This window comes from Cherax quadricarinatus, chromosome 74 (assembly GCF_038502225.1).
Source record: "Cherax quadricarinatus isolate ZL_2023a chromosome 74, ASM3850222v1, whole genome shotgun sequence".
Taxonomy (NCBI): domain Eukaryota; kingdom Metazoa; phylum Arthropoda; class Malacostraca; order Decapoda; family Parastacidae; genus Cherax; species Cherax quadricarinatus.
In genome coordinates this window covers 2,208,670-2,217,500 of record NC_091365.1, presented here as the reverse complement: position 1 = coordinate 2,217,500, position 8,831 = coordinate 2,208,670, and positions in this window count along the sequence as shown.

The following is an 8,831-nucleotide window of genomic DNA, read 5'->3' as shown; positions in this document are numbered from 1 at the left end:
CTACACGCTACTACCTCATGCAAATCCGTCTCAGAATAAACTGTTTTCTAACGCTTTTAGCTGTGTCACTTTCTAAGGTTTTCCAGGTTAATGCAGTTATGTATTTTCCTTAACTGTTCCGTGAATTACTCAGCTGGACCGCGGGGGCGTTCCCCCCGGAACACCCTCCAGGTAGTTGTTACTGACAGTGGTTGATGCACAAGAATAGTTACCAGATTCTTTTCCAGTACTTTAATTCACAGTAATTTAAGCTAATCATTCGACACCTCAGAGGTTCCCTAAAGCAAAGTATCTAAGTGACCTGAAAACTTATTTTAGATTTATTATAATTTTTGTAAACCTTAAATAATTTTAATAACGAGAGAGTAACGTCTGGCAGCGGGGGACTAAGCTGCATTATTATTATTATTATTATTATTATTATTATTATTATTATCAAGGGGAAGCGCTAAACCTGTAGGACTATACAGCGCCTGGGGGGGGGATGTGGAAGGCATTCAGGCTTAATTCGGGGAACTGGAGCACAGATCCAATTCCTTAAATCAAGAGCCCCTCACCAACATCAAGGAACCTTCTATGAGGGGGACTAAGCTGCAGTATTCTGATTCGCTGGAAACAACACGCTCGTTATGTGGTGTGTGAGGACGGGATGCTGTGTCACGGCGTTCTTCAAGGACTCTTGTCCCTCAAGGAAGGTTCCTTGATGTTGGAGAGGGGCTCTTGATCTAGGGAATTGGATCTGTGCTCCAGTTCCCTGAATTAGCCTGAATACTTTCCACCCTCACAGGCGCTGCTTAATCCTATGGGTTTAGCGCTCCCCTTTGATTAAAATAATTCAAGGACTGTTGACCCTCAGTCCCGCTATAGGCAGGGCTGCCCGGCCCTTAACGGGCGGGTAACGTGCAGAAACTGTGTAGTCGAAAGCGTTAGAAAACGAACGTTGTTATGATGACAAGTTGTTCATCTGCACCACTGATCAGCCCTGCTATTGTTATTATTATAGTTTATTATTTATGATGGAGAAGCGCTGAACCCGTAAGTCGTTCATCGCCTGGAGAATGGATGTCTTGGTGCTGACGAAGGGCTCTTGATCCAGGGATTTAGAGCTACCCTCTCTTCCTCGAATTAAATCTGATTATCTCACATTATCCAGGCGCTGTATGACTCCTTCAGGTTTACGAATATATTAATATATTAATAACCCCTACGAGTTTAGCGCCAGGGGATCAGTGTCGTTGTTAAACTGTATTAACAGTACTGTTATTTGCCTTACTACTGTGTGTATAATGTTTAGTAAGACAGTTGTTGTGGTAGTTTACCACCGCGGAGTCAGTACCGCCACTGACAGGTTTTTTCTGCTTCGTTCAATGTTTGGCGGTGTTCGAGGGCAGTAGTTCACGAAGCTCTCAGATGTAGTTACTGAGGTCTGCAGATGCGGTGATGCGGACCCGCAGAGGTGATCGTCGCTGCCCACTGATGCGGTTATTGAGGTTCATGGATGTAGTTCTGGAGACCCACAGATGCGGTGATGGAGGTGTGTAGATGCGGTAGTCGAGACCCGCTGATGCGGTCATCGAGGCACTCATATGCGGTTATTAAAGATGTAGATGTGCTTATTGTAGTGTGAGGGTATGTGTGTGTTAGTGGCTCTGGGGCTTACCCTCCCCACGGCCTAATCTCAGGCCAGACATCCCTAGCCAGGTTGGAGAGGAAATGTTACAGGAGTGTGTAGATGCGGTCATCGAGGCCCACTGATGCGGTCATCGCGACCGCAAGTGCGACATTTTCCACCTTTATCTTGCCGGGCGGTGGCAACGGAGCACATCTCCGGACGTAGTGAAGGAGAAGGTGGTGGTTAAGACAAGGTCGAGCTACTGCTGGACCAAGCAGTGTGACGTCTGACCTTGAGGTATTAACTAATTGAAAAAAATGCCGCGATGTCGCCGTGAATTGGAACTACGTTATTAGTTGGTGGATTGTTACGGTAGTTGTGTGTGTACTCACCTATTTGTGGTTGCAGGAGTCGATTCATAGCTCCTGGCCCCGTCTCTTTGCTAATCACTACTAGATTCACTCTCTCCCTGCTCCACGAGCCTTATCGTACCTTATCTTAAAGCTCTATGTTTGGAGCCTGCCTCCACTACTTCACTCTCCAGAGTGTTCCACGTTCTGCCTGTGTGTGTGTGTGTGTGTGTGTGTGAGTGTGTGTGTGTGAGTGTGAGTGTGTGTGTGTGTGTTTTTTTGTGCATTTGCGTGTTTTTGTGTGTTTGCTTGTGTTTGTGTTGGTGTCCTATTGCGTGTTGGTGTGTGATTGCGTGTGTGTGATTGCGTGTTTGTGTGATTGCGTGTATACGTGGTGTTTTCTGGCTCAAAGTGAGCGGAAAATTATTAGTATTGACTACAGAAAAGCGGAAATATAAATTTCAGACAAATGTGTAACTTGGGATGATGAAGTGACTTAGCAGTTGTCGCTTGTGTCGAAATTGGTACCCAGGCTTGATAGTGTGGCTTTGGGGGCGTGGCTTCTGTGAGGCGTGGCGGCGGTGGGCGTGGTCGGGGCTAGTTCGAGGTGAGACACATTCAGACGATGTCTGTGAAGACGATGCCATCAGTAATGGCCAACGGCGTGATGAATGGTGACCCATCTGATAAATGATGGTCGGTCCTCGTGACGTGTTATTAACTACCAGCACGCCGCAAACAAGCGGCCGCCCTAACCACCGACACCACCTCAACACGTAACTGCCGGCGCTGCCTCAAGCAGGACGCTGTTAATGTGTCTTTTCTCTACCTTGAGAGCTATGTTGGCGACAGCGGTGGTTCTCACAACATTCTCATTACCTCTACCGCTAACAACGGCGGACATGTAGAGTGCCGGTGATGTGATAGGTAAAGAACAAAAAGGTACAATATCGTGACTGGAACAATACACAAATAATCCCTACATAGGAGAGAGAAGCTCATGACGAAACGTCGTTGTAAGGTTCTTCATCCTATGTGCGGGTTATATGTGTATGTGATAGGTGCTGGACATGCATGCAGGGTGCTGTATGTGGAAGCTGTACATGTAGGGTGTCTGACATGCAGGGTGCTGTATGTGGATGCTGTACATGTAGGGTGTCTGACATGCAGGGTGCTGTATGTGGATGCTGTACATGTAGGGTGTCTGACATGCAGGGTACTGGATGTGGATGCTGTACATGTAGGGTGTCTGACATGCAGGGTGCTGTAGGTGGATGTTGTACATGTAGGGTGTCTGACATTAAGGGTGCTGTATGTGGATGCTGTACATGTAGGGTAGGGTGTCTGACATGCAGGGTGCTGTAGGTGGATGCTCTACATGTAGGGTGTCTGACATGCAGGGTACTGGATGTGGATGCTGTACATGTAGGGTGTCTGACATGCAGGGTGCTGTAGGTGGATGTTGTACATGTGGGTGTCTGACATGCAGGGTGCTGTAGGTGGATGCTGTACATGCAGGGTGCTGTACATAGAGGGTTCTGGTGATGGACGCTGAACTGCTGTAACCGGAGAGAGATGACAAGGTAGTGAATATATGATTTGTATTTTAGCATTGTAGTTAGGGCAGCTATGATCGACCTGTCTACTACAGTGACATCTACATTATTTGCTATCTTCGTCGCGGCCTGGCCACTGACATCACCACCCTGGGCGGCGGGAACACCTTCGATCTCAGACTGGATCTAAAATGTAACTGCCGATGATAGTCATGGAAAGGCACTCGGCAGAAATAGCTTCTCTTGGGACTGTGTTTCACTCTGTGTAAAGCTTACCAAAACATCATAAAGCCCTACACAGCGAAATGTCCCAGTGAAAACCTGTCATCTTTTTCCTCGTTATCGGGATATCTGACAGTTATATCACGTACTTGTGATACTGTTTGTTACAATTAAATCAATTGGAATCACCGACTCGAGATGTATTCGTACAGTGGCAAACCTTTCGTGTCATACATATTAAAACTGTAAAATAGCCCCATACTAGTATAAAATAAACGGGTGAGTGGTAATTAAGTTGTTTCTGGTAAGATTAAGCTGTTAGTGTCACCTCGTTTCAGGTGCTAGACGACAGGTAAGACAGTATTAAAGACAGGTCAAGACAGTCGTAAAGACAGGTCAAGACATTCGTAGAGACAGGTCAAGACAGTCGTAGAGACAGGCCAGGACTGCCTTGACCTGTCTTTACGACAGGTCAGGGCAGTCGTAGAGAAAGGTCTAGATAGTCGTGATTCAAGGTAAGCATACTACATGTTTTAAGGACTGAGATGTATCTTGATGCTGACGGAGGGCTCCTGATTTAAGAAACTGGATCTACTCTCCCACTCAGATCAAATCTCGATTGCCAGCCATTTCCAGGCGGTGTGTAATATATAAAAAATGCTAGAAAATCAATCCCAAAAAAACGTGTTCCCTTTTTACTGTAATAGTATATCGTAGAAGGGCAGGAAAATTACGTTTGCAACAGGGACATCGTCATTGTGGATTTTTTTTTTTCTGGGCGTGAAGTGGTAAACCCGTGTGGATAATTCAACACAAGGTGTTCTGAAGGCTCGGTCCTTCGTCTGCTAATAGTTTGACAGACCCGTTACCTAGCAGTACTTTAATTTTAACAATTGCTTCATAGTTTTCAATCGAAATTGATTTCGTAATTTTGTCAAAGTTTAGATAAGTATATTAACAAATCTGCTTTTTCTAATTCAGATAATTTCGGGGAATAACGAGTACTGAAAACTAGAGTTATCAAGAAACCAACAGTCTGATATTGATCAGATAGTAGTTAAGAACAGAGGATCGAGTTTCTATCACTCTGAACTGACTGCTGACCCCCACGGGTTTAGACTTATGAAATGGCAAATAATGAAGGTGAGGGCGTCAGAGACAGCTTGTATCCTGGGTTGGTCGTATATCGCCTCCTGAGCCGCTGATTGATGTCACCTGCTCACTTACAAGCTCAGTTTTGTTTACATAACACATCGACCCAGTGCTGAGTGAAGGTAATATTGACAGGTAAACCAGGAAATGTTTTTTTCTTGCTGGGAGGGATGTGCGACGCGGCTTAAGGCGCGCGGGAAACATGAACACTACCAGGAACATGAACACTACCGGGAACATGAACACTACCGGGAACATGACGGGGAAAAAACCCTTGCTGAATAAGCTTTTCTTGTGACAACTTTTTGCTGTAAGAGCTTTTTTTCAAGGCGTATGATAACCTGAGGAAGCTCCATGAAGAGCGAAATGTTTGTCCAAACAAAAGCTTAATCGCCTTTATTTTTTCCTTCGCTATTGCCAGCTGGAGGACCTTTCATTCCTGCCGGAAACGTCCTTGTATCTGCGCTTAAAGGAGGGCAGTATAGTGCATACCCTGGGTAAGCAGTTTTTCTTTTGTTTTTAAGGGGCAGACCTAAAATGGTGGTGCTATATGTATCTGTTAATATATGTTAACGGTTGTGGGATCATCGCTCCCGCTGCCCGGTCTCAGACCAGGCTTCCTTAAGTGGAGATGACGTGTTACAGGGGTGAGAACTCTTAAAAATATTGTAAAGGTAAGTGTAGAATTTTGTAAGATGTACTTTCTATGTGTTCGTGAGACAGAGAAGAGCAGACCTGGGTAAACTCAGGCAGTCTACGTGGCTCATGTCTGGTGGCAGTATGTCACCATACTGACGGCGCCTTGCCATGATATCTGACGGCTGGGATCTTCTGTGGGGCTGGTTGAACACCCTGGTGGGTGCCGCTGCTTCGCTCATTTGACCACTAGAGTGCCACAGATGACATCATGGTTGACAAAGGTTGTTAAAGGAGTGAACATGCCCTTCTTCTTTTTGTAAGGATACCCATTCTCGCATTATGATTGATACCCATGCAAATTTTTTCTGTTGCATAGCCACTGCGATATTTCTGGCTGGAATGAGCTGACTGACCCGAAAAACCTAATTTCCCGGAAATGCTCTGCATAACAAGGGCTTTCTATATAGTATGTCATTGATGTCAGCTATGATTTCTCTAAGTTGTATCATGTATTTGTAGAAATAAAGATTATTATTATTATTATTATTATTATTATTATTATTATTATTATTATTATGTTATATTATATATACAGCACTGGACGATAACTGGAAGTGTAAGTTTGCTCTGAGTATTCTCATGAAACATCTGGGGCAGCCACGTCTTCCCTGGTTTAATACGAAGACTCACCATCTGGAAATACTGTGAGTGAGAAACCTGGGTGGCATTCTTCGTGTTGGCCTGGTTCAGGTGTGTTCCCATAGGGTGCTTGGGAACCCTCCTTGCTTGCTCACTTCACCACCACTCTGTAAGTGGGGCACAAGTACCCCTAAGCACTGGCTATAGGACGTATTTCACCTCCTCCGCTTAAGTATCGTATAAGAACCTGGGTCATGAATACGCTTTTGGTCCATACTATTGTTTTTCTCCATGTGATTCCCGTCCTTCCTTCTTTCCCTCACCGCTGCCATTTTGAAATAAAACTGAAGCCTTTATACCTACAAAGGTATAAAGGTTTAGGGGCCAGAATAAGTTTCGAGCCTCACAACACAAGAGACTGCTAAAGTGTTGTGGGATAATTCCTTGTTGATGTGGTTATAAAGACCCCCTCCTTGTTTGTTTGTGCACCTTAAGGGCTCAAGCCTCTCTAAAACACCTTTGTTTTCCTCCTTACTTCTAGTGCCCGACTGCTCTACATCCTGGGAAGGCGGGCACATACCCAAGATTTTCCCGGTCCACTTGAAGCACTTGTCGCTGCTCCGGCCTTTGTGTTTTGTTGTGTAATTCAAACAATTGATGCTGGAATAGTTGGCATGCAATTACAAAGCGTTTAGCGTGGGTAGCAGCCCTAGAGTGGGTAGCGGATCTAGGGTGGGTGGGATATTGTGGGTGACAGCCCTAGAGTGGGTAGCGGATCTAGGGTGGGTGGGATATTGTGGGTGACAGCCCTAGAGTGGGTAGCGGATCTAGGGTGGGTGGGATATTGTGGGTGACAGCCCTAGAGTGGGTAGCGGATCTAGGGTGGGTGGGATATTGTGGGTGGCAGCCCTAGAGTGGGTAGCGGATCTAGGGTGGGTTGGGAATTGTGGGTGACAGCCCTAGAGTGGGTAGCGGAACTAGGGTGGGGGGTATATTGTGGGTGACAGCCCTAGAGTGGGTAACGGAACTAGGGTGGGTGAGATATTGGGGGTGACAGCCCTAGAGTGGGTAGCGGAACTAGGGTGGGTGGGATATTGTGGGTGGCAGCCCTAGAGTGGGTAGCGGATCTAGGGTGGGTGGGATATTGTGGGTGGCAGCCCTAGAGTGGGTAGCGGATCTAGGGTGGGTGGGATATTGTGGGTGGCAGCCCTAGAGTGGGTAGCGGATCTAGGGTGGGTTGGGAATTGTGGGTGACAGCCCTAGAGTGGGTAGCGGAACTAGGGTGGGTGGTATATTGTGGGTGACAGCCCTAGAGTGGGTAGCGGATCTAGGGTGGGTGAGATATTGTGGGTGACAGCCCTAGAGTGGGTAGCGGAACTAGGGTGGGTGGGATATTGTGGGTGGCAGCCCTATAGTGGGTAGCGGATCTAGGGTGGGTGGGATATTGTGGGTGGCAGCCCTAGAGTGGGTAGCGGATCTAGGGTGGGTGGGATATTGTGGGTGGCAGCCCTAGAGTGGGTAGCGGATCTAGGGTGGGTGGGATATTGTGGGTGACAGCCCTAGAGTGGGTAACGGAACTAGGGTGGGTGGGATATTGTGGGTGACAGCCCTAGAGTGGGTAGCGGATCTAGGGTGGGTGAGATATTGTGGGTGACAGCCCTAGAGTGGGTAGCGGATCTAGGGTGGGCTGGGAATTGTGGGTGACAGTCCTAGAGTGGGTAGGCTTTAGTGGATAGCGGATCTAGGGTGGATGGGATATTGTGGGTAGCAGCCCTAGAGTGAGTAGGCTTTAGTGGGTAGCCGATCTAGGGTGGGTGGGATATTGTGGGTAGGCTTTAGAACTAAGGGTAGCGGATCTAGGGTGGGTGGGATATTGTGGGTGGCAGCCCTAGAGCGGGTAGGCTTTAATGGGTAGCGGCTCTAGGGTGGGTGGGATATTGTGGGTAGCAGCCCTAGAGTGAGTAGGCTTTAGTGGGTAGCCGATCTAGGGTGGGTGGGATATTGTGGGTTACCTGGATACCTGGAGGTTATTCCGGGGATCAACGCCCCCGCGGCCCGGTCCATGACCAGGCCTCCCGATGGATCAGGGCCTGATCAACTAGGCTGTTACTGCTGGCCGCACGCAGTCCAACGTACGAGCCACAGCCCGGCTGATCCGGCACTGACTTTAGGTATCTGTCCAGCTCTCTCTTGAAGGCAGCCAGGGGTTTATTGGCAATTCCCCTAATGCTTGATGGGAGGCTGTTGAACAGTTTTGGGCCCCGGACACTTATGGTGTTTTCCCTTAGTGTACCAATGGCGCCCCTACTTTTTATTGGGGGCATTTTGCATCGCCTGCCCAGTCTTTTACTTTCGTAGGGAGTGATTTCTGTGTGCAGATTTGGGACCATTCCTTCCAAGATTTTCCAAGTGTAGATTATGATATATCTCTCCCTCCTGCGTTCCAACGAGTACAAGTCAAGTGCTTCCAAGCATTCCCAGTAGTTAAGGTGCTTGACAGAACTTATACGTGCAGTAAAGGATCTCTGTACACTCTCTAGATCTGCGATTTCACCTGCTTTGAATGGAGATGTTAATGTACAGCAGTATTCCAGCCTAGAGAGAACAAGTGATTTGAAAAGGATCATCATGGGCTTGGCATCTCTCGTTTTGATAGTTCTC